The 8,609-nt window shown below is 45.7% G+C and overlaps 1 long non-coding RNA gene across 1 annotated transcript; it reads left to right on the top strand.

Moving 5' to 3' along the window:
* Positions 1-7,446: 7,446 nt before the first annotated feature.
* LOC137839931 (uncharacterized) lies at positions 7,447-8,009 on the top strand. Its single transcript, XR_011086327.1, has 3 exons — positions 7,447-7,567; positions 7,746-7,792; positions 7,916-8,009. It is a non-coding gene; the product is annotated as an uncharacterized lncRNA (long non-coding RNA).
* The last annotated feature ends 600 nt before the right edge of the window (positions 8,010-8,609 follow it).

Raw genomic sequence — 8,609 nt, 5'->3', positions numbered from 1 at the left:
ATCTTCTACATGTGTTACTGGTTCTCCAGTTTTTTTCTAGTTAATTATCAATCCAAAAGCTACGTGTTTCTTTCTAACATTCAACCTGTAATTTCTTTTCATTCAGGCTATCATCCATCAATGTTCATTTGCATCTCACACGCAGTCTCCAAAAAGGAGTCTTTCTATTACATTGGTCCCAATTCATCCAAGCTCACCACACAACATTCATATATCATTTTCAACTTAGCTTTCCTGGTAGAACAATCCACCAATTTAAAAAAACTTAACTAAAACAAACAATTGGCAAATTAATCTGAAGTTTTTCTTTGTTTTTAAATTTGAAGAACTCAATCTCTCAGATTTAGCTTGCATTTAGAATTTTGTATAATCTTATAACACAACCAATCAATTATTCCTATTAAATGTAGCATTGCAAAATCTTAAATTCACAATTTAGCTTCTTCCAATTCTTGAAAGCATGTTCTGTCATTTTTTTTTTCTTCGAATTTCTCATGTGGGCTCGACACTTAACATGCACTAGTGTGGATTAGTTTCTGCTTGCAAACAGATTTCTCTCTTTTTCCCCTCATTTTTATCTATCAAAATCATTTCAGTTCTGCGGTGCAAATTGGATAGACCACAGTCTAAAAAATTTTTTTTTTTTTTTTTTTTATACTAAAACTTTAGCCAATGTTCATCATTTTAACATATACGCACACAAAAGGCACAGCTCTCGCATGCAAAAGGTAGTTCCCAGCAACAATGATTCGTCACAGGCTGGCCATTTCCTGTGGTCGATCATGAGCTGGTCCCTCCCATGCACACGAGGACAGCACATTCTAATTTTATTTATTTATCTTCTAGAAGCAAGTTGCATTTCTTTACCACTTGATTTGCATATTTTAACTTTAGTGTACCACAAATTTGAGCTCTAGTTATTTGTAATACAAACAGCATTGTCATACTTCTTGGATGGACAGGACTTCTAATAATCAAAAAAAATTCTAATAATCTGACAATGACATGTTTTGCTGTCATATGGGCATCTATTCTTTCTTTCTCTGTATGAGCATAAGCGGTCAAAGAGGAGGAAGCTTGTCATGCTAAACATTTGGCTTCTCCTCTGCTCTTTCCTCCACCCTTTGATTGATATTGTTTTGCAAAACGACACTCTCGTGCGAAGTGTCCTCGTCTCCCACAGTTCCAACAGTTGTCAGAATCTCGTGGGGGTTTTGAATTATATGGCGGCCTGCGACCTTGTTGGCCTCTACCTCTCCCTCTAACCTGCTGGGACCCTTGGAAGAAGACTGTTGTATCTTCATCTAGTTCATCATCATCATTATCTAGATGAAATACATCAGAACTTTTGCCTTTTTTGATCACTTTTCCAGCATGTCTGGCCCATTGCATAGTTGTTGTCACACTTGCAACATCCACTTCCACCAAATGTTTCCTCACCCAGTTGCCTATTTCAGGGCGGAAATTAGTGAGGAGCGCATTTTTAAGCTGTTGTTGATAAGCACTCTCAGCTGTATCATTGAATGGGATGCCACTATGCACCCTGAATTCTTTTTCAAATCTCAATTGAATGGCGGCCTCATCACTTTTCAACTTTCTATCTTTTGTCTTTTGGATTTGTTCTCTTCTTTCTTGTGAAGCTTTCAACCACATTTTAGCACAATCCAATTCACTCTCTTTTCTTTTCTTTTTCAGTCCTATCTTCCTAGCCACACTGTCCTCCAAAACTTCAACCACTATCTTCCACACTTCAACTTTCAACTTCCCTTCTACACCATACTTTTTCTTCCACTTTGGCATGTATTGCATACAATTAAGAAATCTACTCGCCATGTACTTCTCATCTCCGTCAAGAGGTAGAGATTTACCGTTTTTATTTCCCATCTTAATTCTAGTAGTTTTAGGTTTTACAATCTCTGTCTCAAAAATATTATTATTATTATTATTATTACTATTATTACTTATTTATTTCTTTGAGGATCCTCAATGCAGGTTTAAATTGACCTTTCAACAAATTACTAGCCTGTTTTTTTTGCCATGGATCAACGCTAGAACTGCTTTTTAGTCATTTTATCCTACCAGTCACACACTCAATCACACTAACTCCAGCGCTTTTTTAGGCCTCATGGCTCGGACAAACCAAAGCCGTATCTCATAGCTCGGATAAACCAAAGCCGAATCTCATAGCTCGGACAAACCAAAGCCGAATCTCATAGCTCGGACAAACCAAAGCCGTATCTCATAGCTCGGACAAACCAAAGCCGAATCTCATAGCTCGGACAAACCAAAGCCGTATCTCATAGCTCGGACAAACCAAAGCCGTATCTCATAGCTCGGACAAACCAAAGCCGTATCTCATAGCTCGGACAAACCAAAGCCGTATCTTTAGCGCTTTAACTTACTTGTCCCCTGGTTCGTTGCACCGCCGGATCCCGTCAATCCACCTCTGTCAGACGAAGGCAGACCTAAGATGCTGGCCCAGCGAAGAATTCTCTTCCCAGGACTTTCTTTTCCAGGTCCTCCTAATGGACGCTGGCTTGTCGACAATGCAGCACGTCCTCCTTCGCCGGTCAGATGGTGGGTATGAGGATCCCGGGTTTCGGCACCAAAATGTTAGAGATTTGCTCACTCCAACTTATTTTGCAAGAACGAAACAGAAGACAAGCAAGTTCTTTTAGACACCTGCAGGTGGAGAGTCCACTCGTCGCTGTCTGAACAGCGATTATCGAATGAAGTCTAAAAGTCTCCTCCCTGCAAGGGCATATTTATTAGGAGGAACAGAGTGGGGGTGGGAGTGGACAGGTTTGGTGAACCCCCGGCCTCTGATAAGATCAGAGCAGGGGGTGTTTTACACTATTGTGGGAAACAGACTCTGCATTGTGAGGGCCAGACGTGATTGATTTAATTATTACAGTCTACATTCCAACATAATCATAGGATCAAACTAACCTGAAAACCCTAACATCTAACACCCTGTAGTTGTCACTTTTGGAAAAGACGAGCGTCCCTCCAATCATCGCCGGTGACGTGTTTTTCAGGCTCTGGAGACAGGAGCTCATGTCAGAAATGTCATTGTGAGTCGCGTTTGTTTCTGCGCCGGAGCCGTTCGTTCCCTTTGCATCCAAAGAATCTCAAAGGCGGATTATTTGTGTCGACAGGAGAGAGATTTGCTGCTACGATACCGACGTCGAGAATCTCTGAGGAGGAACAAAGCGTGAGGTCCTGCAAGGTGAGTCTGTTTGTTTGCGGCTGCTTGGTGTTGCGCAAGATGAAATGGCCTTTTTCTCGCTATCGTTCCTCTCGTCGATTCATCGTGAGGTGTCGCTTCAGTTTGTTCAGAGAGATGTTTGCTTCCGCGCCCGCAGGTCATCGAAACATTTTACGGCTACGACGAAGACGTGTTGGTGGACCCGGACGGATCGTCCTTGTCTTTTCACACCGACAGAACCCCCGACACGGAACCCGAAGAGGTAGCCCGCCATTTCTGCCAGCGTATTGGCACCAAACATTCCTCTTCAGCCTGGAATCGGACTCGTCTTTGCGTCGCGGGTGCTTTGTCGCCGGTCTGACTGATTCTGGTACTAGTGCTGTGTTGCATTGGTGTGTGCATGAAGAGGCGGAGCTTCGCTACCGCCAGCTGACGCAAGAATATCAAGCGCTGCAACGAGCCTACGCTCTGCTAGCCCAGACCAGCGAAGGGGACTACGACGCCGAGAAGGAGATCAAGGTGGCGCCCCTTCCCGCAACCCCCGGCCGGGTCGCAGCCTCCCCGTTCTCACCCAGCCTCGGGTGTTCTCTGGTCTGAAAGGAGGAGGAGGAGCCTCCCTCCTCCTCCTTTCAGACCAGAGAAAAGCTGATGGTAGAAATGGGTCACTATCAAAGCAGAGTAGCAGATCTGGAGTCAGCGCTGAAGCAACAAGGACAGGTAAGCTCATCAATGAGCACACCTTTTTCTCAGACAAAATAGCTACATTCTTCAGTCACTCATCCGTCTGGCATTACTGGACCAACCCCCCCCCCCCCCCCCCCGAACGTGGCTGGGAAAATGCGGAGAAAAGCAAATGTCATTTTCCAGTCAACCAAAGAATTTGTGGATGAAAATGACACAACATTCCAAAGCTGTCCACGCGTTTGTCTCTTCTAGAATGTCAAGTGGGTGGAGGAGAAGCAGCTGCTGCGTCAGAGCAATCAGCAGTTGGCCGAAAAGGTGACGGAAAGAAAGGCGCTGGGCGGAGTCGCTTGGCGTCACACCTGTCGGGAAGCCCCGCAGATGAGGTCTGACTGTCTTTTCAGGTCAGGCGGATGGAGGCGGAAGAAGCGCGTCTGAAAGAGCACATCCAGGATATCCGAGACCAAAACGAACTGCTTGAGTTCCGCATCCTGGAGCTGGAGGTGGGAAGACTCGCACAAGCGTGTTGAGGCCAGAGATGTGACGGACGGACGGACGGACGGACGGACGGACGGACGGACGGACGGACGGACGGATGCATGCCTCTGCCTTTCAGGAGAGGGAGTGGGGCTCCCCCGTCTTGAAGTTTCTGCAAGTCCGTTTCCCAGACGGCCTCAGCCCTTTGCAGATCTACTGCGAGGCCGAGGGCGTGAGCGTACGTAAGGCGTCCCTTGCAACCCTAACCTTAACCCGAGGTCCCAGAACACCTTACATTGCTCCTTGCGCCTTTCCCCCGGACATCGTCATCAGTGATCTGATGAAGAAGCTGGACATCCTGGGCTATAACGCCGTAATTGTATGTCGAACTCCTTATGTTCGCACTCCACGAGACTCGGCGGCTCAAATGTGACTTTTGGAAGGCTTTGCGCTGAAAGAAGCTTGTTGACGCTGTGCCTTTGGGCTCTTGCAGAATCTCACCAACGAGGAGCAGGTGGTCGTGATTCACGCCAGGACCCTTCTCACCCTAGCCGAGAAGGTAACGCGCACGTCCACGCACGCTCTCGCATTCTGCTTATGTGACAGCAGCCTTTCCTCAGTGGTTAGAATACATCAAAGTGACCAAGTCAGCACTTCAACAGAAGATGTTGGACATTGAAAGTGAGAAGGTAGACAGACACGCGACATCAGCCAAGGGGAACTCCGGCAATGTGCCCCAACAATTCTGACCTTGAGCTGTGCTAGGATATGTTCTGCAAGCAGAAGGGCTACCTGGATGAAGAGTTGGACTTCAGGAAGTGTTCCATGGACCAGGCTCATAAGGTAAGCCGCCCTCAAATCTCCCGCCGGACCACTGATGGACGAGGATTGCGGCCCAGAGGATCCTGGAGCTGGAGGCCATGTTGTACGAGGCGCTACCGCAGCGGGACTGCCCCGCCACGGACGGCGAAAAAGCCAGCCACGCTGGCGTGAATGACGTGCTGACGGCGGATCAGAGAGAAGAGCTTAGGAGCGCCGTGGACCAATGGAAGCGAGCCCTGATGTGCGAGTTGAGGGAGCGCGACGCTTGCATCCTCCAAGAGAGAATGGATCTGCTGCACAGCGCGCAACAGGTAAGGGCCCAAAGCCAGCCCGGCACTTACTTGCACGCTTACTGGCTTTTGAATGCCACTTTCCATTTGTCCGTCCTAGAGGAACAAAGAGCTGAAAGAATTCATCGAAGCTCAGAAGAGACAAATCAAACAATTGGAGGAGAAGTTTCTGTTTCTCTTTCTATTCTTCTCCTTGGCCTTCATTCTGTGGCCCTAACACCAGCTGGTGAGTGAGCTCCAGCGGCACCGCACTCGACACCTCCGATACACTGCCAGCCGGTCTCAGACGTTGGCAGACGCTCCGATGCCAACGTATACCCCCCGCCACGGTGACAGAGGCACCGCGTCACACCGGCGCTCATCCAATCAGAAGGCAGGAAAAGCAAATTCACATGCAGGGCACTTTTGAACCAGAAGAGAGCGCCACAAAAAACGGTTGTTGCCCCAAACGCGCACTAAAAAGGGTCAGAATAACAAGAGTCCCACTGGCCAGCCGGGGCCACCCGTCCAGCTGTTTCTTCAGGGGGGAAAAAAATTGGAGTCACCGGTGAGTACATTTTGCATTTAGCTCTGCTTTTCTGCTTCTGTCTTCAAGTGTGTGGCATCCTGCGATCAAAGATTCAGCCAACCCCAAAGCGGTTGACCTCAACGTCCCACCACCATGCCTACCAGAGCAGGTGACGTGATGCTTTGGACATCCTTCCGTCTCAGATGCCCAAAAGTACTCTTTGCCACATCTGCGGCAATACGGTGTCTTTTCAAAGGTGCAAATAAATCCAGCGTGGGCGGAACACGCACGTCTTCGGTTTTTCCCGCTTTGTTTGTGTGACAGCTGTTGTGAAAATTTTATACAAATAAAGTTGTATAGTACAGGTTTGGCCAAGCCGCAACTCCCGAACCGCATGCGGCTCTTTTATGTTCATATCAACATTTGTGTGTGTGTGTGTGTGGGGGGGGGGGGTTGTGCGTGTTGGCTTCACTTGAGTTCAATTTGGTATTTTGGTCAAAAGCGCATGTGGTGAAATTCCACAAAGTAGGATGGGCAAACACATTTCTTTAAACTATGAGTGTCAATTGGGCTCTCGAATTGGCAGGGAAAAGATGCACAGCAAAACGAAAATACGTAGATGAACACAGGACGTTTTAATCAGAGTGGGAAAGTTTCTATTTTTTGTTGAACGTGATGGCAAACCATTCTGCCTGATATGTCAGACCTCAGCGCATTTCAAAGATTCAAATCTTCAGCGCCATGCACTTCAGCTCACTCCATGCTAACATTGATCAGGCGTCGAACCCGCAACATCATGCTTAAGAGGTGGCCATGCTAACCAGTGCGCCATTATGTCAACGCATAATAACTGTAAGTCTACTGATCAAAACAGCGGTTACTATATGACGTCGCTACGTCGTGGTCACGTGACGCAGACAAGACGTCAATGGACGTGGGCAGAGTTAACTTGTTTAAAAGGGAGTGGGCAGAAGAAATATTTAATTTATTTAAATCTATTTTGAGTGCACACCATTATGCCAATGCATAACAACTGTAAATCTACTAAACAAAACAGCGGTTGCTATATGACATCTGCCACGTCGTGGTCACGTGACATACGTGACGTCGATGGGCGTAACTTTCGCCGGAATTCAAATCCGCGGGGAGAGTTAACTTGTTTAAAAGAGAGTGGGCAGAAGAATTATTTAATTTATTTAAATCTATTTGGTGTGTGCGCCATTATGTCAATGCATAACAACTGTAAGTCTACTAAACAAAACAGCGGTTGCTATATGACGTCTGCCACGTCGTGGTCACGTGACGCGGACGTGACGTCGACGCCTACTTTACATCCCACCGATCACAGGACCCCTCGGCTGCATAACCGTGCCCCCTTCCCAACCAATCGGATTTGCTATACGCGAAAACGACGCCAATGGAAAGAGCTTCCGCCCAAATTTAAATCCGTGGGCGTGGCTCGCAGCAGGAAGTAGGAAAACGGCGGCGATGTTGACAAAGACACAGCGGATGGTAACATACGACTAACAAGAGAAATATTTTTATTTTCTGCTTGCAACTGGACCGTCCAGAGCGTACACGGTAAGTACAACTCATCGTTTTTAAAAAGAAGTACTTTTGTTGCCCTGAAAAGCGAGTGAGCGTGGCGTTTGTGGGGGACGTCGAATTTCGACGATTCTTTCTGGTCAACGGTTGTAAATGATTGTGTTGATTAAAAAAAGAAAACTTGATGTAACTCTACTTTTAACTGCCGTTTCAGATAGATTTGGAATTGCATCACATCCAATTTTGCCTAGAGCGTACACGGTAAGTAACACTCATTGTGTTTAAGGAGATTTACGTTTGTAATAGCAGAAGTGTAGCCGCGTTGCGTTGTACGTGTGAAAATTGGTCGAGGCGAAATGTTAATGTTTAATTTCATTCCTTTAGGTTCCACGGTGTTTGTTGGCTGCAAGTTTTCCACTGCAAGAAGAGGCTCGTATCATTGACCAGGAGCGAGCTACAATGGTGAGTAGCCATAACATTTATGTTAAACACTTCCTATTTCATGTCTAACAGTACTTGATTTAACAAATAACCATAAATAAATACAGTGTGGGCACTGAAGTTAACATATGTGATTATACTGCCTAATCTGTCACCGAGTAGATTGTTGCAAAGTAATATAAGATCCAAAGTTGTAATTCAGAATAGTTTTCAAAAGAAGGCCATTAGAATTATATACAAGTCTGATTACCCTGAACATAACAACAAGCTATTAATTAAATCACAAATTCTTCAATTCAAAGATTTGGTAGATTATTAGACAAATAATGTCTAACAGTAATTGATTGAACACATCACAATAAGTAGATTGAGTGTGGGCACTCTCAAGTTAACATATATGATTATACTGCCTAATCTGTTACAGAGTATGTTGTTGCCAAGTAATGTAGAATAGATCCAAAGTAGTAATCCAGAATAGTTTTGAAGAGGCCATTAGAATAATAAACAAATCTGATTACCTTGAACATAATAACAAGCTAAGTGTTTAATATGTCCTATGAAGTCGAAATTGGGCACCGTCATGTGGTGAAATTTGGAATTGCATCACATCCAATTTTGCCTGGGAACAAACAGATTA

The sequence above is a fragment of the Syngnathus scovelli genome, unplaced genomic scaffold (genome assembly GCF_024217435.2).
Source record: "Syngnathus scovelli strain Florida unplaced genomic scaffold, RoL_Ssco_1.2 HiC_scaffold_27, whole genome shotgun sequence".
Lineage (NCBI taxonomy): Eukaryota > Metazoa > Chordata > Actinopteri > Syngnathiformes > Syngnathidae > Syngnathus > Syngnathus scovelli.
Note: the sequence above shows the minus strand (reverse complement) of the source record. Positions and strands in the feature narration are given on the sequence as shown.